Genomic DNA, 25,138 nt, shown 5'->3' with positions numbered 1-25,138 from the left:
GAACATTCTCATACAGAAAACAATAGCTTGCTTCAACATTTTTTAAAGAGCTCCTGTCAGAATTGAGATTGGCAGTCAGAGCTCACAATCAGACATAAGCCAAGTTCCTGGCTGTCTACCCTCTACTCTCTATATACCACCTGTCTGTTTTCACCAGAAGTATCAGTGAGAGAACACACACTCGTCGGTACAGGATTTTAACTTGTGAAATGTTTTGGACTGCTTATCCAGTCTTTCTGCTATACTTCAGGGCCAAGAAGTTTCCTGGATCTATTTCATTGCAGATCAGGATCTGCACATTAATATGGCATGATACTCTCATAGCGCCAGTGTCGAGGAAAGTAGCATGGCATACAGAAAGCCTGTCATATTGGACATCATGCACCCTAGGCTCTAATTCTCACCTCAAGTCTGTGAACTTGAATAGTCATCAAGCCTTCTTCATTTCAATCTCTCCGTGTATAAAATTCAGGTTAGAGTAGAAAAATCCCTAAGGTCTAGGATCATCCTTGCTATAATCTTCCCTCCTTATATGTCATACTTGGAGAAAATAAACATGGACTGAATGCCTATATGGGTTAAGAGGCACCATTCTAGGCATTTTCACATACTTGAATTGTTTAGTAATCTGTAGAATCTGACTAATTTAATAGTGAGAGTTTATCTTCTACAATGCATATTCAATGGCGCACAATTTAAAATTGATAGACTGGTGTGAACTTTAGACTGGTGTGAACTTTAGTCAAAATGTTTTTGAGTGATCCCAACATGTTTCTTGAAAACAAAGTGTACAACCCACTCAAAGGGAAGCAAACCTTATTAAGCCAGTGTTTAGTAAGAGGTAAGACCTGCATAAGATCTTTTCCCCACTCTTGGCACTAAAATCTTGAGATATTGCTCACCAGGTTTAGGATTCTGTATTCAACAATACCAGGAAGGATTTGTTACCTAGTGAATAGAGGCAAATGTCCAAATAATCTGTGAAAGATAATTGTTAACTATATTCTTAAATTTTATATCTATTTATCATCTATCTATCTATCATCATTTATCTATCATCTATCATCTATCTTTATATACACACACATACATTATATATATGTATGTGTGTGTGTATGCTTGCTATAAATTTAAGATATGTTTGTGTTTACATATTCATATCGGTGTGTGTGAATGTGTATATATATAAAACATCCATAAATACTATAAAATGGGTTTTTATGTATACAGTTCTGACAAGACCATGAAGTTAACCAAGTATTTATTTTTTACTTTAGGTAGTCTAACTTACTTTAAGAAAAATATAATTCACAAGAACAATGTGTATTTTAACTTTAGTATCTAGTCACTTCAAATAATTTCTAATATACAATTTTATTTCCTCATGAGAAATGTAATCCAGTTTGTATCAGCTTTTGCTCTAAAAGCAGAGAGAATTTTGACATCACAAAGTGGAAGGGGAGTAGATGAAGGTTTTTAAGGAGAAGACACAGATACAATTCCTAGAGCTTAGATAGGGGACAGGAGCTTATGGACCACAAGTCAACAGACATGTATGCCCTGCTCCCTGGCAGTATCCCAAGGGAGATAGCCAATCTCCAGAGAAATGGCTTATAGTGCATGCTGGGTATTGGGTACTGTGGGTTCCAGCAACAACTTATTCTCATGTCCTAAAAAGGGACAAAAGCAACAGATTCTAGGTCAAAGGGACCATAATGATGTTCACATTGGTTATATTGGTTATAACTAGTGCAGATTGAGGGCCAGGCATTGAAAGGGCCTCCCCAGTGCCTTGTCATTAAGTCAGATTCCTGGACCTTTGCAGAACTATTGGGCATTGAATCTTAAGAATAACGTACATAACAGATTAAGGTTTTGGATTTACGTTGAATAAAAATATATACATATTCATATTAATATACATTTATGTATATATGTGTGTGTATGTATGTGTGTGTGGTTTTGTGCATGTGTGTGTGAATGTATAAGTAATTTACTAGTTTAAGAATTGAAGGAAATTGTTTTGTTTAGCTAGGGACTAAGGAAATAATCTGAGTTATTTACTGGTCTAAATTCCTCTTTTTACAGTTCATACTGATTCTCTTCTCTCCATCTTATGGTATTATTGTTTAATTATGTTTTTATCAGAATCATTTACTTCTTTTATTTTATATGTCTTAATGCTATCTTCAGAAAATTCTTACTATTTACATCCACGGATGTTCATATTTCTCTTTAAATGCATAGCTGTTGTCAATTGATTTCCAGAGCAGCTTAATTTTCCTAATATTCACTGTGAAGGGAGGAGGCCTGGATTGGCTTATTAACAGTGGGCTGACTGTCATGAGTTTGGTGGCATCCTGCTCTACCTATAACTTGAGTAAAGGGGTAAAAATTTACTCACATTCTAGTCTGATGTGTGAAAAGAACACTGATTTTTTTTTAGAATTTTGAAGTCTTTTGTTTCTTAAGATATATCTTTATTGATTTCAGAGAGAGGAAAAGAGAGGGAGAGAGAGACAGAAACATCAATGATGAGAGAGTCGCGGATCAGCCAACCCCCGCACACCCCCAACAGGCAATCGAGCCCTCAACCCCTGGTACACCCTGACCGGGGCCGAACCCTGGTCACCTGGATCCCAGGTCGATGCTCAACCGCTGAGCTATGCCCAGCCGGGCAAGAATACTGATTTTTAAATTCACTATAACTGAAATAACTTTTCTCCTACCTCCAACTTGGACATCTAGTTTACCCAAGTGAAAAACTAACCTTAAACTTGCCAGGTTATGGTATTATTGGCCCTTTCAGTGTAAATAAGTTTTCAGTTCTTAGACATAGTCTTTTGATTCCTTTCTTGTCTACCAAAATGGACTTCTCTCAAATAGATTATGTGGGCAAAGAGAAATTGCACCAGACACTTGTTAAAAATGGCTAGGGCCTGGCCTGCATGGCTCAGTGGTTGAGCATCCACCTAGGATTCAGAAGATGCAGTTTGATTCCCCATCAGGGCACATGCCCTGGTTGGGGGCTCGATGCCCAGTAGGGGGCGTGCAGGAGGCAGCCAATGACTATCTCATCATTGATGCTTCTATCTCTCTCTCTCCCTCTCCCTTCCTCTCTCTGAAATCAATAAAGATATATTTAAAAAAATAAAAGTGCTTAAGAACAATTTGTCCAAGACTATTGCAGTAGGGGAGAGAGATTGAATTCAAATTTGCCCTAAACAAAAAACAAAAGGATTTTTTTAAAAAAAAAATCTTTATTGATTTCAGAGAGAGAAAGAGAGAGAGTTAGAAATATCAATGATGAGAAAGTCATTGATCAGCTGCCTCCTGCATGCCCCCTACTACAGATCGAGCCCGCAACCAGGGAATGTGCCCTAACTGGGAATGGAACCGTGATCTCCTGGATCCTAGGTCAATGCTCAACCGCTGAGCTATGACGCCCAGCCTGGCAAGGCAAAAGGATTTTTAAACTCTGGAACAAGTTAATGGAAAAATACTCAAGTACATCAGGGGAAGGTAATTAGACAATCTGATTAGTTTTAATAGAATGATGCCAAGATATTCACAGAGACAAAGAGCAAAATAAAATAATAATCTAATTTTCTTTTGAATTAAAAAGAGAGAGCATGGCCTGATATTAAACATTTTTATGTTTTTTCTTATCATTTTATATGTGTTCTTTAGAACAGATTTAGCTCATTGCATTGGAATAAATATAATCTCGAAAACACCAGATTTTTGCAGATACCAATTTTTCATCTAGTTTTTTCTAGGGAAATACATATGTAGGATTTGAAAACAGGTACATATATAAAACAAAGGAAAAAATCCATTGGAAATGCTAAACACTTAACAAACTTTGGCATGAATTTCTATGTAACACTTAGAAAGAATGTCCGTAAAAATTCAAGAGACATTTTTTTAGTATTGTACAGTATTTCCTTAATAAGAATTTATCACAATCAATTTTTAGTTATTTAAAAACATAGACTATTTTTAATATGTTTCAGTAGCCCTACTTTTCCAATGTAAAGGATATCAGTAAAAATTTTAAAGGCAAATTTGAGAATTGTGTACTATCTTCATGAAAATAATTTATATTGGTCAACATTTTAATTATTTAAAAACAGAAAAAATGATATTTTGAAATATGATTTTAATATTCATATTTTTCAACTTTTATTTCAATTATTCATGTCTTTCAAATTAATTTGTGTGCCTACCATATGTCAGAAATGTTTCTAGTTATTAGTACATAAGAGAGGAAAGATCCCTGCTCCTTTGAGAAAAAAAAAAGTAAAGTAGCATATATGAACAAAATATTCAATCGAAGGATGGTGAAGCTCACTTTAGTATTGGTGTCTGAAAAGGCCCTGCTGAGGACACACCATAAGCTAAGAACTGTAAATGATAAGTAATCAAGGGATGATGTATGAAATGTGTGTTCCAAGTAGATGAACAAAATGCAAACAAATTCAGGAGAAAAGGATCTGTAGTACTGGAGGAACAGAATGGAGGCTGAGTCAGTGAACTGAGACAAATGTTAGCAGATAAATTCAACTTGGTGGATTTATTATTGCTGTTTGTTATGGTGTTGAGAGCTTATCTAAACTACTCAATAATATTGCTGCCTTGATATCCATTTTGTGTGGCCAAGTAGTCTGAAGGGGCCTTGAACTGACATTAGCACACCTTTCTCTGGAGCACATGCCCTAGACAACAGTGAGCAGAGTCACAAATTATCCCAACCACCCTTGTGATAAGCACTCAGCTGCCAAAACCTTTCCTTAATGTGACCCTTAGATCAGGACCTCCCTCTTTGAAGTTTACCCAGCCCCAAGTCCCAGCCCCCAACCCAAAGCACCAGATCCCTCTACTTGTATCTTTCCTAAAGTCCTCATGTGGACCCTAAAAGTATTCTGTGTAGCTCCTCTAGGACCTGTAGGTATCTCTTGTGGTCTTTTGTCGAACTGTGGCTTACCATCTGCACCCTGGGGCTCTACATAACAAATATTAATTTAACAAAATTACACCCTATGGGTGGTTGGGGATAGTCCAAGGAATGGCAATGGGGTTATAGGATCTAGTAAGCAAGGGAATTTCAGCCTTAGACATAGAGTTATGAGATGTTACCAGCCCTCAAAAAGATGAATGGACTTTACAGGGTAAATGATGAGAAATAAGGGCAGGGCACAGTGATATATATTTCACCCTGAACCTTTGATGATCCTCTCCCCACTTCCTGTCAAGGCCAGTTGCTGTGTTAGGAGAGCTTAAACTCCCAAGGATAAGTGTGAAGAGTTGCTGTGGAGAAAAGGCTTTCAATGGACTAAAGTGTCCCCCCTAATTTTTAGGTTGAAATCCTAATCCCAATGTGATGGTATTTGGAAGTGCAGCGTTTGGGAGGTAATGGGGTCATGAGAGGGAAGCCCTTATGAACAGAAGAGGCCAGAGAGCTAGCTACGCACTCTTTCTGTCCTGTGAGCCTGCAAGAAGACAACACCACTATGAAACTTATAAGAGGGCTCCCAACAGAACCCACCTCTTCAGACACCATGATCTCAGACTTCCAGCTTCCAGAGCTGTGAGAAATAAATTTAGATGTTTAAGCCACCAAGTCTATGGTGATTTGTTATAACAGCCTGAACTGACTAAAACAAGACCTTTTTTTTTTCTAATTTATGTGTGTTAATCAAAATTATTCTATAGTGAGGCTGACAAGTGTGTTTTTGCAGTAAAAATCTAGTCAGATTCACTCAGACAGACTGGTGTTTTTTTCTAAATTGCCTAATATTCCTGAAATGCTGCAGGTTCTAAAAAGGAAATCCTGACACTAGTACCACTTTTCAGCACAATTGTGCTTAAAGGAAAGCATTAATCAGAAAGTAGTAATTAGGCATCTACTGTAGGCAAGACATTCTATTAAAAGCAAAATAGAATGTCACAGTGCCTATTTTGCAGGAAATTTTCTTCTAAATGGGGAGAAGTGGTACAAGCGAACAGAAAATGTAATTAACAATATGGATCGATACATCATTATTATCATCCACTTGATTATAATAATAGCAAAAATAAGTTTATTGAGTCCTTACAATGTTCAAACATTCTTTTAAGTGTTTCTAGGCACAGAACCTGTCGTCTCTCTAATCTTCCCATTAATTCCATGTAATATACTGCTGCTATTATACCCATTTTACCAATGAGGAAACAGATAGATAAAAAGACCAAGGAAATTGCAGAACCTACAAAAATAAGTGTAATAAGAATTCAAGGAGAACTCTTTCAGCCTGGGGAGAGGTGGAAGAAGCTGGACCTCAAAGTGCAGGTGGGTTTCTGAAAGGGGGGATTGGGGAGGCAAAAGAAAAGAAGGGGAGGGGTGCATTGCAGGCTGAAGGAGTACCTTGGGGAAAGTCTGAGAGATCAGAATGTTCAAGGTGATTTCAGGGTTATTTACTATACCTGAACAACTGGAGAGGAAGGGCCTTAGAGGGCAGTACGTTGAGAGATACTGAGAGTTCATCTTTGCAATTTATTTGATGGGGCCGTGTTGGAGAGTTAAAGAGTTAGGGAATTATTGCAGTGGTTCAAAGGTGGATGATAAGGACAGAATTAGTGTGCAGCTACTGGGACTGGAAATGAGGCAGCAGATGTGAGGGAGCTTTGCAGGGAATAATCAATAGGCTTTCAAAACTAATTAGATGTGAGAGCTGTGCTGTGTCTGGTTGTAGAGGACTCAATTGCTTAAGGAGTGGCCACAGGATGGAGCTCTCCATTAACTAGCATGGAATCACAGCCGGGGTCTTTTAGTAAGAGGGATTAAAGATAAAACACAGGGAATAATTCCACAGAGGCCTAGAAAACAAGGCCTTTTAACAGCTATAAATAAGAAATAATAAAAATAAGATTTTAAACATATACAAATCTCTACATTCCCACCTCCAAAGCATATCTCCTGAAACAAATCAAGAGCTAGTATGTGAGTAGAAATATATTTGTACTTGGACTAATGATTATCAAACCTTATATATATATATATACTCTGACTTGACAGTTTTTATATAGGAATTTATCATAAATTAAAAAATCAGTGATAACTACAACTCTCTGTGTGTATGCACATAAATTCAATGCATGTTCTTTGCAGTGTTATTTTAATGTAAAAATAAGATACCAAAATAGTGACTCATTTGCCAATAATAAAAAGTTGGTCGAATCATTTATACAAATTATATAATTAAAATCATGTTTTCAAGAATATTTAATGACACACAACATATCTATGAGATATTATTCAATGGGGAAAGAAAAGTGTATTAAGCATTATGTAAAGTATGATCCATGTTTAAAGCTTATATTTTAAACATGCCTATGTATTGATACATGAGCATACACATATATAAGCATGTACATATCAACAAGATTTCAAGGCTATCTATAAATCAAGTTATTTAAATGAATTACCTCTGAATTATGAGCAAGTTTTAAATTTTACTTTCTTTTTAAATTTTCTTTCTAAATTTTATACCATGTGAAATCACTGAAAGTGTATTAAAAAAGAAACTATTATGTATCAATGGGAAAGTACTTCTATACTTTAAAGTGTTTCTTACAAATAATACTAAAGATGGATTTCTTAATGTAGTGGATGCCTCCCACAGAAGCTCACACACTCATGGCCTGGGAGATTTTAACTACAGTTACAACTGTTCTTTGCCTACCTTGAGCTTCTAGAGAGATGTCAGGAACACACCTATGCAACCCTGTTGTAAATTAGCCTTGACTTGAAATTCTCACCACTGGACAGTTGTATTTGAATTTATTCAAGCACAAGTTTTCCTTGACATTTGTGGTAGTAAAGCAAGAATATTTTAAGCATTTGCTATATACTTAGTTCAGCAATAAAGTTAGCTGAACATATAGTATCCGTTTATGGCCTGATTTTTTTTTAATATTTTTTTTTTGGTAAAAGCATATTGAGGTCTAAGAGGTTCAGAAGCCGACAGTGAAATGATTCTGTTCTGTCTTTTGATTTTAGATTGAATGAGAGGCTAGAAATAGAGTTATGATAAATAAGTCCCATTAACCCACTATTAAATTTCAACTTTATATTTAGGGATATAGCTACCATTTTTTCACATGGTTGATATGTTAGGCACTACACACATGTAAACAAACACACACACACATAAACACACACACCCCGATGGTCACTTATGCTTTCCCACGTTTATTCCAGGCAAATATAGTTACCCCACTTTTGTAAAAGAATGATCGTTCAAAACTGACTTAAAAACTAAAAAAACAAACCCTGCTAAAAATCACACTGCTACTTGGTAAAAAGAGAGGGGCTCTGATTGGGTTTATGACTAACTCTCTCCAAAGTCTCTTTGCTCTCTGCCAGGCTTCCTTCTAAACCCCTTGGACATTTGTTCCCAAACATTCTGCACCAGATCCTTTTTCTCATTCTCATTTACAGGCATCCCTTCGCTTACTTATTCTGTCTCTTTCTATGCTCCCTGTTGAGCTGAACCATTGGTATTGGTAATCATTCATGAAGCTCAAGTTATTCCCTCAAGTTATGCTGTTGCTCTAGCTCTTACACTTAACTTCTCCTGTAACAATTTACATCTTTTTAAGTCAAATATTTTGGTGAACCATTGCTAAGGTGGCCTTAAGGACCATGCCTCCTGGTGTTCACACATTTGTGTATTCCTCTCAAGTGTGGGCATGACCTTGTGAAACACAGTCATGGCAATGAAAACTATGCATAATGTTATATTAAGGAACTATTCCAGGAACTATTCCTAGGATGTTATTCTAAGTACCATGATTTCCCAAAAGCTCCTTGGTTATATTTCCCACCACATAACTTATTTATGCTAGAGTTCCTGGGTGGTGCAGTAGAGGGTGTTAAGGGTTTGAAAACCTCTCTCAGCTCTCTAAGGAAGACCCTCATTGTGGATAGTTTGGTAGCTGTTTCACAGCCTGAGTTCGTCTCCCCTGGGGTAACTTCTGCAGAAGAGAGGCCATACATAAGAACCCATTCTTCAATCTGTTCGCCTTTTGTGTGCTTTGGATCTATTATAGGAAACTATAATGTATGTAAAACTAAGGGGGCACTGTCAATATTTGTGTAATACTGTCTTCCACAGGAGAGTGTTAGATTTCTTTCCCAAAATTTAGGGAACTTTATTTAAATGACCAAGTGAGAAGTGCCATGGTTGGATAATTTGATGGAAAGATTTTCCTTAGTCGACCAAGAGAGGTGCTTGTGAACCTCTTCAGGTGAAAATGACTGGTAAAAGACTATGGTCTGGAAAAGACTTCAGTGTAGCCTTGTTATGAGCAAGATATAGGTGATAACCCCGCCCAGAGATAGAGCACAAAGCAAAAACACTGTGGAAACCTCAGGGCCCCAGGATGATAACATTTTCTCTCCTTGGTTTCTGGGCTTGTATTCATAGAAGACACCTAGACATTGTAAGATACTCACCTGCCACAGATTGCATTTGATTTTTCTGTTACTGATGATTAAATCAACTTCCTCATTCTGAGGTTGGGAGCGCATGTGCTTGCAAGGCCCTAGGCTACACTTTTCCCCAAATCACAAAGTCCTTGGCCATGCAGGTTAAGGCTGTCCGACTCCACAAATAATTATCTTTCTATTAAATAGGTTACACAGTTGTTACTCTCAAGGTACACTTAAATTCCAGGAGAAAAAAATATTATTTTCTACAATATACTGTGGATAAATATATGATACAAGCAATAAGGAAAAAGCAAAGCAAAACAAACAAACAAACAAACAAACAAAACAAAATTGAAATAGGCAAGGAGAATCAATGATTAGGAGAATAGAGGAAGACACTGGGTCTGGAGTGTAGGCCATAGACATAGTGATATTTTTAAAACTGTGATGTGAACGTTGGGCAAGATTTTGACATAATGATTAGAATTGAAGCATGGCGGTGAGGGAGAGCGGGAAAACAGTGTACAGACACAGACATATACTTTGTTAGGAGGCACAGATAAGAAAAGTATAAATAATATTCAGGAAACAGCTTATACCCTGGGGAGTGGGGCAAATAAGCAAAAAGAAATAAAGAGTAAGACTGCAATATAGACTTGATTCTCTAGGCAGTAGGGAGATATTGCAGGTTTTTTAGAATCAGAATGACACATCAAAGCAAAAACGTTTGCTGATTTAGCTGCAAAAATAAGAATGAATGGAGACGGGAGACCTGTTCAGAGAGCAAAATACTGGCAAAGTTAATAAGGAAATCCCCCAGGGAAACTGGGTTTAGAATAAAGAGGGAATGGTTGGGTAGGTGGAACAAAAAACTCTAGGATTTCTAGGAGTTTCAGGGCAGATAAGTGTTGATGAAAGGAAGGGACAAAGTTTCTAGCTTATTTGAGTAGATGATGCTAAAAATAGGAAAGTCAGGAGGAAAAGGAAGCTTCAGTGGTTTGGGCAACTTTGCTTTGGGAAATGATAATTCTAAAGAAATGATGACAATCCAATTTTCCAACTGGGTGGAATGAGAGAGGTTACTACTGCTCATTGGGCCACACACGAAGAGGTGTGCCATTATGCAAAGGTCAAAAGGTCATTGCGGTAAGTGGTTTACTATATTTACACTTTGTAGTGAGATTCCTTATACGATTGTCCAGCTTTAGACCTTTTTAAAAGGAAAGAAACAGTACTAAAAAAAATTTAATAGTTTCTTGGAGCCCTTTCTTTCAGCAATGTATACATGGTAATATATTTTACCTAAAATAACAGGTTATACTGAGGTCGATAAAAAGCTTCTCTTTCCAAATCAAAAGTAAAAAAAGACAAAACTGACAAAGAAGGAGCCTGAACAGATAACAAAATATTCTACAGGATATATGGTGAGTGCAAAGAGAGAAGACAGGTAAGGCAGGGAGTCCAATATCCTGGGATGGGAGCAAGGCAGCGATGGAAGTTTCCCCGTGTATACCTCCCAGTGCATGAGGTACACAGTGAATGAGAGAAACCAAGGAGAGTAGGAAAAAACACAGGCACATAATTATGAGACTCTGTGACACAGGTCACAAACTAGAAATGATGAAAATGTCCTGCTGGGACACTTATCGAGGGAGTTGTCAGTCCCTGTTGAAGTGAGAATGAAGGCCTCTGAGAAAATGGTTATGGTATCAAGATCTAACTAACTGCACAAGATAGAAGACTGCGAGCAAGAGGATAGATAACAAATAGAGTAAAACAGGGATGTAACTTCTTAGGGTTGCAAATTACTATTAACCCTCAAGAAAGAAGGAATAATTGTAAAACAATAAATAATGCATTCCTTTCTCAGAGACATCTGTGCTCGCTGTGTGTCTGGAATTTAGTAATTTATTTAATTTGGTCATTTAAAAAATTGTAATAAGAATTTCCTTTTCAATTATTTTCAGATAATGATGACAGAGCCCTGTGTTGTTTAGTAACCACTGTATTCCCAGCACCTAACACAAACGTGGACTAGAGTAGACAATGAATATTTTTAATTATTGAATGAGTTGATGAGTGACTAAAAAAATTTACCATGGAACAGTAATCTTATAAGAGAACTTCTTGGGGACAAGTGGATCCTAGTGAACACCTGGTCTCCACTATAGTGTCAAAGCAGGAGATAGATAAACCATCTCCGATTATATCTACCTCAACTTCTGCCAATGTGGTAGAAAGTGAGTTTCTGACAGTTAAGATTCTAGGAGTATAAGTTCTCTTTTGAAATTTTGCTGCTGAAAAGAGAATTAGGACAGTGATTAAAAATAACAGTAACTTTGAAATAACTTTTGAAAATGTATAATTCAATATTGACCTGTCTACCTGATGCAAAGTTAATATTGCAACTCATTAAAATGTTGTTTGTAAACTTATTTCAATATATGCTAAATAATAAATGATTTCAAAATAATTGAACATCAATAAATGTGTAGCTTTGAAACAAATTTTAGGCCAGGCTGGGAGTGGCTCAGCGGTTGAGCATCAACCTAGGATCCAGGCGATAGGGGTTCTATTCCCAGTCAGGGCACATGCCCGGGTTGCGGGCTAGGCAGGCGATCGATGACTCTCTCATCACTGATGTTTCTATCTCTCTCTCTCCCGCTCCTTTCCTCTCTCTGAAATCAATAAAGATATGTTTAAAAAAAATTTTAAAAACCCCCACAAATTTTAGGAACATAATTGCCCCTATACTGGTCATGAGTTATATTTCCTCTGTTGAACAGGAAAATAATTATTTCTGTTATCTCTAGCATCTACTTTCAAACTAACACTAATTCACTGTCTAAAAGACAGCTAGGTGGAAAAATAGTAGACAGTGATCTAATAGATGTGGTTCACTATGTGGTTTATATTAAACTGATCTTAGTTTCACATCAATCATTTTGTCTATTCTATTTTTCTGAAACCCTTTATTTTCTTTTTGTTGAAAAATACATGCTCCAAGTACATTCCTTAATATTAATAAAAACAATTTTTTTATTGAAGATTCTATAAGGCTCTTAATGCACTAGAGTTTTTGGCTCTACATTTTGGTTCTTTATACTTAAGCCAGCTGTATAACATTCCATTTTTGTACATACAACTACTTTTAGCTCAGTAGATTGCCAAACTTCACTGACTTTTTTTTTTTTTTTTCATGCTGCCTGCTCTATATTTATTATTCTGCTCAGAGTTTTCAAATTTAACAAATTCACAGATGCTTTCTCTGTCTAGGCTCATTTATGTAGATTTTTATAACAGTAAATATGTCTACTGACCCACTCAACACTTATCATCTTGCAGATCTGGTAAATTCTCAGTGTTTTAATCATCTCTTCTTCCACTCAGGAACTTGTCGTAGCGTAATCATTGCTTTATGTGATGTTTGAAAACTGTTCTTAACCATGATATCATGGAGGTTAATAAGACATAGATTATTGTTTGCACAGAATTTTATGACCGTAATATACCCATTTGTTTTTTTATTAAAAAGACATTTTTAAGCCCCCTTATTTGAGGAAAGATTAATATAATTTTAAGTTTTATGATCAGCAGTACTTGGCAGGACACCTCATTGATTTTAGAGACAAATTTAGATAATGCTGGAAACTAATATTTTAGCAATAAAATAGGTTTTTAGATTAGGGCCAACTACATTTTCAGAAAATTGAGTTATTAAAAAAAAGAAATAAGTTATATTTTCCATTGGTAAATTTCATATCACCCCTACATATCCTAAGCATTTACATTTTAAGGAGATTATATATAATTATATCATATATAATTCTATATATATAGAATTAAAAGAAAAATATTAGCTGTTGTCATGTAAATATAAAAGTAAGAATGTTCTTTAATCTTATAAGTAGCTTGAGTTTAACATAATGATCTAATATTGACATGGTGCTTAAGGGCATTGTTAGATAATGCCTGTAGAATTGAAATATTAGCATTTTTAATGTCATATTTGAAAGTTTTTATTCTTGTGATCAATTTATCACATGGTAAATTCCATTCCAGTTATTCATGATGGTGACATTTCTGTATATTGAAAATTGCATGAGTGAATGAATAATGTTTCCTGATCTGTGGTAAAATAAACACTTCTATTAAATCTATTGTCAAACTGTAATTCAGCACAGTTAATTCCACTCAGGAATTACTGTTGATAAGTTGAGTTAAAAAATTAGCCACAACATTTCTGGGGGAAATTTTATGCTTGGTTAAAAATAATAGGTGTTAAGGATTCAAATGTTACTAAGGTCTTGAGTTTTTCTGCCTTTAATGAAAATTTGTTTTGTTTTGTTTATTGTCTCATGAACTTATATTACCATACTCTGCCCATTATATATAGCTGGTGTTGTATTCAATAATAATTATCTACTACAGCCATTTTTCTACAGATCTTGATTCTTTTATATACTTAATTGAGAAGTTATTTTGGGATTTCATGAATCTTAATAAAAGCTTAACTAATGTTATCATTTTTTTGTCTTTTGGCATCCAGAAATTGTACATAGATTATCAATCAGGACTGATATCTCAGCATTCCAATAGAGAGTAGACGGATAAAATAGTAATTAGAGCTCTAAGAGAAATTACTAGAATGAATGGAAACACTATTTTGTCTGTGATTCTCAAAATGCAAATTTTGATATGCATTTTTATTTTACTGAGATATAAAGATATTTTAATTAATTTTTAAAGAAAATTAAGCTGTTTTAAAATACTTGGTATATTCTATTTGCCTTTTAGACTATTGGAATCCATGCTTCAATACCTGGTAGATATATTTGTTAATGTTTTACTAGTATGGAGTGAAATCCTATTTGCCATATCATAGATTATCAACCTCTTTAGTCTAAGCATAATATTATGTTACTTTTTTTCTTAGATTAATTTCTAGAAATGGCTTCCTCCCTCTCTAAAGGTCCTTAGACTCTCATATACTGCATTATTTTATGGCTTTTAAAATAATATATTTAAGATATGCAGAATCCACTGGAACAGTGGACGAGTTCTCTAAAGCTACCCTCTTTAGGGATTTTATTTTTTTGTACACATTCTTTTAACAGACATGGGACTAAAATTCAATCTAGACCACATGAACTAAAAACATAGGAGAAATATAGGTAGTTAGCATTTAATAGAAGATTAATGGAGGGGGAGAAAAGGGTATGCTATTTGCCAAATGAAATAATGAAATTGTTTTATTTTAAACTCATAGATGAATGATCCATTCAAAGTTACTGTACATGAAAATATTAAAACAATTAAAAGCATTATCAAATAATTTAGGCATAATATGTTGCCATACTTAGAAACATGGAAAATAAATTAGACTATGCCTGCATGACTTTTGGACGCAGACAATAGTGTGAAGAAGGCCTGGGGGGGCAGGGGTGGGTGCTGGGTGGAGGGGATCAGTGGGGGAAAAAGGGGACATCTGTAATTCTTTCAACAATAAAGATAAATTTAAAATAAAATAAAATAAAATGTAAAAATGTTCAAAATAGATAATACTGAAAATTATCAACATAGTCATGATACTGAGTAAGAAGGATCATTTTGTTTTGTAGAATTTATTGAAATGAGGCTGTGGGGGAAATACACAGGCCAGATTAAGAAACAACCAAGTAACAATTGCATTGTTCAGCTGTAAACTGACCAGAACTTTACCCAAATATCTGGTAAAAAAATAGTAAGAGATAGATCTAAAAAATATTACATGATGGAAATAGTGTTTAGTTTAGATTTAGACATATTCGATATGTACTAATAATAGGAACATGGAGAAACTGACTCTACAGCCACACAATTTTATTAGGATAGTGTGAAACTCAGATCTCTGAGTGGGATGATTCAGTAACATATACTGTTATTTAAGTGTACTTTTTACATATTTTAAAAAGTTATTCTAGTTTATATATTTAACAATAATTACATCAAAATTTCAAGAGCAATTCACTGTTTAAAACATCTAAAGAACTTAGAATAGTACCATGTATATAATAAGCTATATATTATATTAATGTAATGTATATTAATAATGTATATTAATAATGTAAAGTATATTAATGTGTATTATACTGTTATATATATTTATAAGCACTATATGTATAATTATTGATGTTCATTTTCAAAGACAAAAAAATTATATAACTTTTATTTTGTTGATGGTTTTCTAAGCTGTGCAAAACTTTTAAGTTTGATGTAGTTTCATTTGTTTATTTTTTTGTTTCCCTTGCCTGATGAGATATATCAGAAAAAATATTGCTATAAGAAATGTCTGATACTTTACTGCCTATGCTTTCTTCTAGGCATTTTATGATTTCGAGTCTAACATTTAAGTCTGTAATCCATTTTGAGTTTATTCTTGTGTGAGGTATAAGAAGGTGATTTCACTTCTGGGAATTTATTCAAAGAAACCTGAAACACTAATTCAAAAGAATATATGCATCTCTATGTTTATTGCAGCATTATTTATAATAGCCAAGATTTGAAAGCAGCCCAAAAGTCCATCAGTAGATGAGTGGATAAAACTGCTAAGGTACATTTACACCATGGAAGAGTGTCCTTGGCAACCTCTGAACCCAGGCAGTCTGACCCTTCACTGCTGTGCATATCCTATGCTCTCCCATTCTTTGTCAGAATCACTATTGAGCAGGCTCCATTTTTTAGTGTATGAAGAGGTTCCTATGGCTATTAATTTCAAACTTCCAACACTTGTTTCCCCAAACCTTCTGTGTTTGTTTGCTACCTGTCTGTATTTCTTTGCCTGTAGTTTGCTTTCAGTTCTATGAGCTATTTCAAATCTGTTTAATATTGAATTAGCATTCCAGCAGTCTTCCTGCCAGTACTAAATTGGCTCATTTTCTCTTCAACTGCTCAGTACACTGACCATGCACAACAGCCTGTGTGATTTGCTAAATTGAGTCACTTGTGCAGTTATTTATGTTTATTATAAACTGCTATTTACATGGCAAGCTATAATCTTGATTTACAATGATAGCATTAATTGACTGCAGTTGACTGTGCACCTTAACTCTACATAATTTGTCTATAAATTTTCAGAATTTTGTTGTGTTGTTTAGCTTGGGAGGCTCATGACTGTTTTTGCTAGACTGCCCTACTGATGTTATTCTCACTAATTGGCTGTATGTGGTTTAGAGCTTAACCTCACAGAAAGGTTTACAGTTTTCTGCCAAAACGAAATTCCCCTTTATCCCTTCTTAGCAATGTTTACTTCTCCTACTGCTTTCTAAATCACAGGGCCATGAGACCACTGGTTTCCACCTGTGGCCAGATAAATTCACTGTTCAAACAGGAATTCCCATGAAAATCTAAAGCTCACAGAAAAGGCAGAGATCAGTAGGAAGTTACAATGGCTTTTCCACAGCCCTCTGCATCTGTTGGTTTTAATAACTGGCATTGCCTACCTCAGTCTCCATACCAGAGCTCCATGCCTCGGCTTTGCCTCAGAATCACCTGCAAAGCTTTTAAAGGGGGATATGTGGCCAAGTTGCCATGGCTCAGAGGTTGAGCGTTGACCTATGATCCACGAGATAGCAGTTCGATTCACAGTCAGGACACATGCCCAGTTTCCAGGCTTGATCCCCAGCAGGGGGCATGCAGGAGGCAGCCGATCAATGACTCTTATCATTGATATTTCTCTCTCTCTCTCTCCCTCTCCCTTCCTCTCTCTGAAATCAATAAATAAAAATAATTGTATAATTTTTAAGAAAGGGTGTATGTTTTTCATTCTGTTTACCTGGGGATAGGGGTGGGAAGGTGTAGGTGGATGCCGGCAAATTTGTAAATCACACCACAGAGGAATTTAATGCATAGCCCAGTTGAGAAGTTTCTCTCTCCATAGCCACAAGGCAAAATGAGGAACAACATGTGAAAATATACCTTCAGAGTCTTAGCCCATCCTGGGACACTAGTGAACAGATCATATTTAGAGAGGTTTGCACTCTGGCATGAATCACTTTAGGTCACTTATCCTCTCTCACCCTGCCCTGTACATACCCTCAAGACACACACTTTGCCTTTAACTTCACATGACTTAGTAAAATAGCTGGGGAGAAGAACCAGTAATGCTGAATGCTGAGGAGCCCTACAGTTTTATGAAGTAAATGGTCTGTCCATTGAGTTGACTGTATACCACCTCACTTTCACTCCAAAGACCTGGTCTCCATGGCACAATTTCTCTAGTTTGTCCTAATCAGAGATGCCAATAAACTGGTAGTATTATCTTTCTCAGGGAAAACTCTACATTATTTAAAACGTTTTATATCCCCAATAATATTTCCCACACAGACACTCAGGTCAACTCAATTGTTTGTTATTCTATCTGGTTTTGGGTAGAAGATAAAATAATCATTTTGTAGAATAAAACTAACAAAATATACGTCTATATAATGTCACAATGATTTCAATTTGATGAAATATACCCTGTGCAGTTTTACCAAGTTGATAATGCACTCCACTTTGCCGTGCATGCATTGAGCCCTGATACTAAAAAGTAGGAGAGATGTACCAAGTTCATGTATTGGAAGACTCAACAAGGTAAAGACGTCAATTCTCCCAAATTTGATACAGGTATAATGCGATTTGTGTCCAGATCAGACTATGGATTTTGATACACGTAGATAAACTTACTCTGATATTTATATGCAAGGGCATGGAACTTAGAATACTAAAACAATTTGATAAAGAATAATAAAGGAGGAGGAATTACTTTACCCAATTTTAACATTTAATATACAGCAAGCCTAATTAAAATATTGTAGTATTGTTGGAGGGATAAATAGAATTTTTCTGATTTAATTTTTCTTTTGCAATCAAGGTAAGAATATCTTGTTTCTTTGAATAGCTTTGTTTTATCATTTGTAACCAGCATGGTCTAGTAGTACTGTGAGTATGGAAACATTTAGATGTTAGGACCAATTATATTATTCAGTAACCTTATATATCTTTCAGCACTTTAAATATTCAAGGGATTATTTCAATATAACAACACTTTGCTACCTGTCTTTAATCATTGCTGAGTTTGTTTTTCTCTGCCAATATACGTATAATTGTAACAAATTGTATGAATACACATTTTGAAAATTTAATTTTAAGATCCAATTTGAAATTCACTGGCCATACTATATTTGAGATTGTAATAAAAAATGTGAAAAATTCCATTACATGAAGCCATAAGTTTAATTTTATACATTATTCTCTTGGTAAAATTTGCAAATATCTGTTCCAATTAATAAAATCCCAGACTGACAAGTTTCTAAAGGTTTTTTTCCCCACCCTCTCTCTCTAAAGAAGTGAGATCACTTATCTTAGGTCAAAATAATCTGTGAGTTCAACCAAGTATAATCAACTCTCCATCCTATATTTTTTCCACTTAGTTTAACTGCTAGAAGTTAAATTTTGTGTCAAACATCAGTTCTGGCCATGTTCTTTAAGCTGCTGTTTTTGAAATTGTGACATATGGTCACTTTGCAAGCCTATTGCTTGTAAAACTTGCTTAAATGCAAGATTTCCAGTACCCACATCAGGCTTACTGAATCCAAATATCTGGGGATGGGCCTCAAAATCTGTGCTTTTGAAACTTTTCCATGATTCTTATCTGCTTTAATTTTTGAGACATATATTCTACAGAATATTCTTGCTCTAGACATTGACAAAATATTTTCTTCTCTGTAGACTCTGTAGAACATTCTAGTGAAATCAGTTTCATAATTGCTATTGTTATTCTAGTGTCTTTTTTGAAACACTGGCTAATTTGCAACAACTATGAACATTTATTTTGATCAAAACCATACTGTTAACATGAGTGGAATTAGACATGATTTTACCTACAAATGCCCACTTTGATCACATATTTCTAGTCCAATCTATTTTTCTAAAATGAGAAAAGTGGAGAAGCATAGGACCTAGGAAAAAGTAGATAAAGAACTGAGATTGTTTTGCTTGAAGAAAAGTCTTCTACAGAGAGGGCACCAAGTATTTATGTACACTAGTTAGAAGGTATTGTTCCTTTCCTTTCTCACCACACATTTTCATTTCCCCTTATGATGTTCAGCAGTTTTGTGCAGAACTGTTATTATACAGATACTTAATGGAAGAAATAGAATGCTTATGATTCCACGGCTTTGTGGGCCACTCCATGCTTTTTGCCTTGTATGTATATGTGCAAATACATACTTAAATAAACACTTAATATTGACCCCCTAGTCTCAAACTTTAAAGAACAGGATATCAACAAATTGATGTAAGCCTACAGCAGCTGATTTATCATAGCTATACTCTGAAACAAGATAGCTATAGACAGGATTATTATATAGTTATATTAAGTAATTTGCTAATTATTTAAAGATCACCGTTCCTTCCCTCCCATATACTATTCCTCTGCCCCCACCACAGACCTAGTCCTTCCACAATTGCTTCAGATATGGATGAGCCTTTTTTAACTTGTTTCTTTCAATATTTACTTGTCTCCTCTAGATTTTCAATTTTTCCCTTCCAGTTGAATTTTTCCAGCCTTCAAATATGCCCTGGTATCCTATAATCAAGTAGAAACCCTTTTTGACAAAGTTCACATCTCATAATATATAAAGCCCTTCTATTTTTCTTCATGGAATTTTCTCAGAAAAAGTTGTTTAGAATGACTGTTTTCATTTATTGTTTCCTTTCACTCTAAAATGTACTCCAATCTGGTTTCTACTCAAATTGCTGCAAGAAAACCTCTCCATCAGTTCCTAATGACTAATGGATTTAAATGACCCTGTGGTTTTTTTTTAAATCCTTACTGGAGGAGTGAGGATATTTTTTCCATTGATTCCTAGAGAGGAGAAAGTGGGGAGAGGGGGAGGAAGGGAGAGAAGAGAGAGAAAGAGAAACATCCATGTGACAGGGACACGTCCACTGGCTGCCTCCCACACAGGCCCCCACCAGAGCAGGAATGGGATCTTGCAAACCAAAGTACTTGCCCTTCACCAGGAATTGAACTGGAGACCCTCAGGTGCACAGGCTGACACTCTAACCATGCAGGCCAGGGCATTTTAATCTCTAAACATTAACCTACTAATGAGCTACAAATTTATGTATTCACCTACCCATTTGATGTATTTACTAGAATGCTTCTTAATGATAAAAAATTACGCTCAAAAATTTACATATTTTTTGCTCTTTTCTATCAGATTTTGCTTCTTATTTTTTGCTTTGATTTTTCATGTTTAAATAAATAACACCTCTATCATGCAGAAACTCAAAATACATATTTGTAATCATTCTTGCCGCTTCTCTCATTCTGTCATTTTCTTCTGGACTACTGCAATAGAGACAGTTCTGGTCTCCCTGCTTTATTCTTGCCCTTAAATATGTTATTATTTATCATTTCAAAGTGATATTTTACAATTGGACATTTAATACTGTCAGCACCCTGCTAAAAACAAAACTAATGCCATTCACTTTATTTTCTCCAAGGAAGTAACTCTGACCCTGTAAGACCTTTGTTTGAATACCTCCCTCACTTCATCGCCAGCCAGATATTTTCTCCCTAATTCATTAGCCAATAACATTGTTCATCTGCTAGTTTCCTGAATTTACTATCTGACTTCCCACATGAAGCATTCACACATGGGATGAATACTCTGGAATGTAATATGTCTACCTAACTTTTCATCAAAGTCCATGTCTCAGCTTAAATTCTCCTTCCTCAGACTCATGCTTCAATTCCCTTATTTAAACTTACAAAATCGTGCTTATATAGTATAGGTAATTTTTGAAATTATTTTGTGGTCTTTTTATTCATTTATATATTTATTCATTTATTTATTTTAAATTTACCTTTCCCACTAAAGTACAAGTTTCATAAAGACATAGCTTGCGCACATTTTAAAAAAAATACTGTATACCTAGCCTTTGTCATAGATTCTGGAAATATAAAGCATTTAATAATTGTTGAATACATAAATGGATTAAGTGAAAAACAGCTGAGATAAACTTCCTTCTTTCAAGAGCTCAAAAATAGCATATGATGATGTCTCTGACATATGTTGCATGATATAAAGCCAAATAATATACATTTAAGAATTCTGAATTTGTTGTAGCAAATTAATGTAACCCCATTATAAATTGCTTAGAGCTATCCATTTACAAAATAATGCTACAAATGTGAAAAAGGAAAGCACTGAAAAATGATTCCAATTTTAGAAAAGAACATTTTGAATGAGAACATTAACATTTGCAAAGGCATTTATTTTCAATTTTTAGCAAAATGACTACATGGCAATATGTGCTTTTGCTTTGTGTATAAAGGTGTAGTTGGTTGATTCCACTTATATGCTGGAGTAAGCGTATTATATACTAAAAAAATATGTTGAGTCCAATTGTTCTCATTTCTCAATCTAAGCCCAGGATGTTACAATAGAGTCACATTCTGCTTAATGACACTGTGACTTCTGCTCAATATAAGTTATAAATTTTCATCCTGGCATCAGTGTAAGGTGGTGCACACTGCTTGGTAAGTGAAGATTCCCTAAGGACAAAATGATTAAAAGAATTTTTCAAGGTGGCAAGATCAAGGTTGGCTTTCACGGGCATCTGATTCCAATTCACATACTTTGTTCCACTAAACCGTTCTGCCTTTTCTTATAAGGATCACTGAAGCCATAAACGTAAGTCCTGAATTCAAGCGAAATGTCATAAGGAATTTTGGTGGCTTCATACTTTCACCTTTCCATGTTTTCAAGCTTAAATTATCAACCTTGGCTTTCTCTGTCAAAGGAGGTCAAGAGAGCACTTCTGACTATTTTATTTTATTATAGATAACAAGAGTCCTGATGGCAGGGAGATTTGGGGGGATTTTTTTTGGTCAGTTCTTTGTTATTAAAACAAGACTTCTACTAAACAGAAATTTCAGCACTTGGCAAAACTTGGAGAGCTAGCTATCTTGAAGTCATGAAATTAGGAAGCTAAACTAAAGGTTAAGAATTTATAAGAGTTTCTTAATAGCATTTGTCTTCATATATGAGAAGAAAGCATGGTGTGAACTGTGTAATTTAAAAGTGTATTATCTTTCATGATCTTTCCTACATCTTCCTTCTTGGGTTTATGCAGTTTATTCTCTATCAAACAAAAAAGGGGCTGAGAAAGAGATTACCTTCTAAAGAGCTATGTCTACTAATTACATGTGTTAGAAGATCTACATGATATGTCTCATTCTAATTTCACTCTCTTTTTGTGAAATTAGATTTTAATGTTTAGCCAAGAAAAAAAAATTCTTAAATTTTTGGCAGATATGGTTATAAGTTGGTAAAATTATATCAATCATTTAACAGTAATTAGAAATATTACTTGGCCTAACTGTTTTCTATCAGTGTTTTGAGATTCATCCACAAGTAAATGTCCTGCTCATTGATGTTGAAGCACTTTTTCCTTTCATTGTAATATAGCTATTGATAGAGTTGGTGAAATGAAAACATAAATATCCACATATTCAGGTTATTTTAAAAGCACTTCTCCTTTTTCTTATTGAATCTAACAGTTTGTTTTAGTGATTATAAGTTGATCTTTGAGTCATATATGCCCAAGGCAAATATCTCCATAAACTTGATAGTTGGCAGTAGAAAATGTTAAAGTAGTTTGTCATGAAGTTCTCACATTTATAGACTTGAAGGAAAGTTGGAGGGTAAGTGGTTAGCAACCAGCTTCAGGAGTTAAAGAATTTTTTAATTGCCATTTTTCTTTCTGTTTCAAATCTAGCTAAAGAATTCTGAAGAAAACTACTTCCAACATATTTTAAAATTTTACATATCTCCATAGTTGGTCTCTGGAAGCTTTTCTTAAGGAAAAATGCCATAAAAGGGCAAATGTCTCTATTAACTTTTTATTAAGTAGTTTTAATTGTTGTGCTGATGGCAGGAGAGAAAATCAAAGGAGAAGAAATTTTCAAATGTATTTGTGAGTATGGGAGAGCTGCCAACCTTATAAAAAAATCATGCAACAAAATTTATCTGAGCTGGACTGAGACATTGGACAGAAAGTTAAGAGATATTTGTGGGCATAATGAGGTCAATAAAGTTTCCCAAGATTTGGCAAGATATGCTTGTTTTGTATTTTCTACATTGCACTGATCAGTACTGCTACCACATTCCCCATCGCTGCCACTGTTGCCAGTGGAAGTAGGGCTCCTGTGGTGTCTTGAGAAAAAACATTTTCAGGGACCACAAGGGAGAAAGAGGTCCATGGTAAGATTTATTTGGGTGAAGACAGAAGGCGCTTGGGTTTCCAATGTCCCAGCTCTGTCCATCCTGCCATGGAAAATCAGGGCCAGAAACTGGGTTAATGTCCAGAGATTCTGTGCCATGTTAAAGGTAATCCAGTCCAGCCTTTTTCACCATCAGGCTAGCTTAGCTTGTGTTCCCAGTTGCAATCCATTGCTGTGCTGTGTATCCAGGCTCCCCACCTGGAGCCTGTGTTTGGAATCCACCTGCCGGCTGTTGGCTTCATGACTACTAGAGCCACAGGGTTATGGAGAGAGAACACAGGAGCGCAGTGGGGCAAGCCCCTGAGCCCAGGTCACAAAGAGAGAGAGAGAGAGAGGGAGGCAGAGAGAGAGAGAGGGAGAGAGAGAGAACTCTTTGTTCCCTGGAGCTATATTATTTCTGGCTTGGGAAGGACCAGGAGCTTTTTCAAAATAACCAATCAACTTCCCAAGCTTTCTTAGGCTTGCAATGGGCTGGCCTTCCAACCAACCTATTATTTCCCCAGTCTAGACTGGCAATCTATTTTAACAAGATTGCTGGGTGAATTGCAAAATTTGAGAAGAAATGCTGTATCTTTTTGACAGAATATTTGAGAAATCTAGTCAACTTCTTTAATGAAAGCTAGAGTCCTTGTATCTATGTGCTTTTTTCAACATAGTATGCTACTAAGCATTTTATACATTCATTGACACTTTTATTTTTATTTTATCTATTTAACAATTTTTTCTTATTTGAACATCTATTTTATGCAAGTTGTCTCAATAATATAGGAAGTGCTAAGATAAACAAAATATTTCTTTCTATTAAAAAGATAAATGTAAATAATAATTATTTAAGGTAGCCTATAATAAATGCCTTAAATGAAAATAAAGTTTAGATATAGGCATTTTTTTTATATTCTTGGGTTTTATCAAAGAAAATTTCGTAAAAGAAGTATTTCCTATCAACAAATAAAGTAAAATACATTGGGAGATTATTTTCTTGGTGTACTATTCTCTGTTGTAGCATTGACTAATTTCTATTTTTAATTTGTACACTTGGCTTTAATGATGACAGTTTACTATGGTAGTGTTTCTAAAATGCATTTTCAACTTCTGTGATCATTACAATAGCATTTACTCTCCTCTCATGTGGTGACTTTCTTGTCCTTATACTTTTAGATATAATTTCTACTTAATTTTTTTTTTTTTCAGATTCCAAAAAACCAAACACTTTAGGAAGTCAAAAGTTTACTTTCCATGTAACTTTTTCTTTGGCAAAAACAACACAGAATTCAAGTAGAAGAAGAGAACAAGATTTTATTCAAAAATCTAAAGTGTTTAGTTCTTAGAACTTCACATTCACTAGA

Source organism: Miniopterus schreibersii (assembly GCF_964146895.1).
Source record: "Miniopterus schreibersii genome assembly, chromosome: 6".
Lineage (NCBI taxonomy): Eukaryota > Metazoa > Chordata > Mammalia > Chiroptera > Miniopteridae > Miniopterus > Miniopterus schreibersii.
This window is presented reverse-complemented; position numbering follows the sequence as displayed.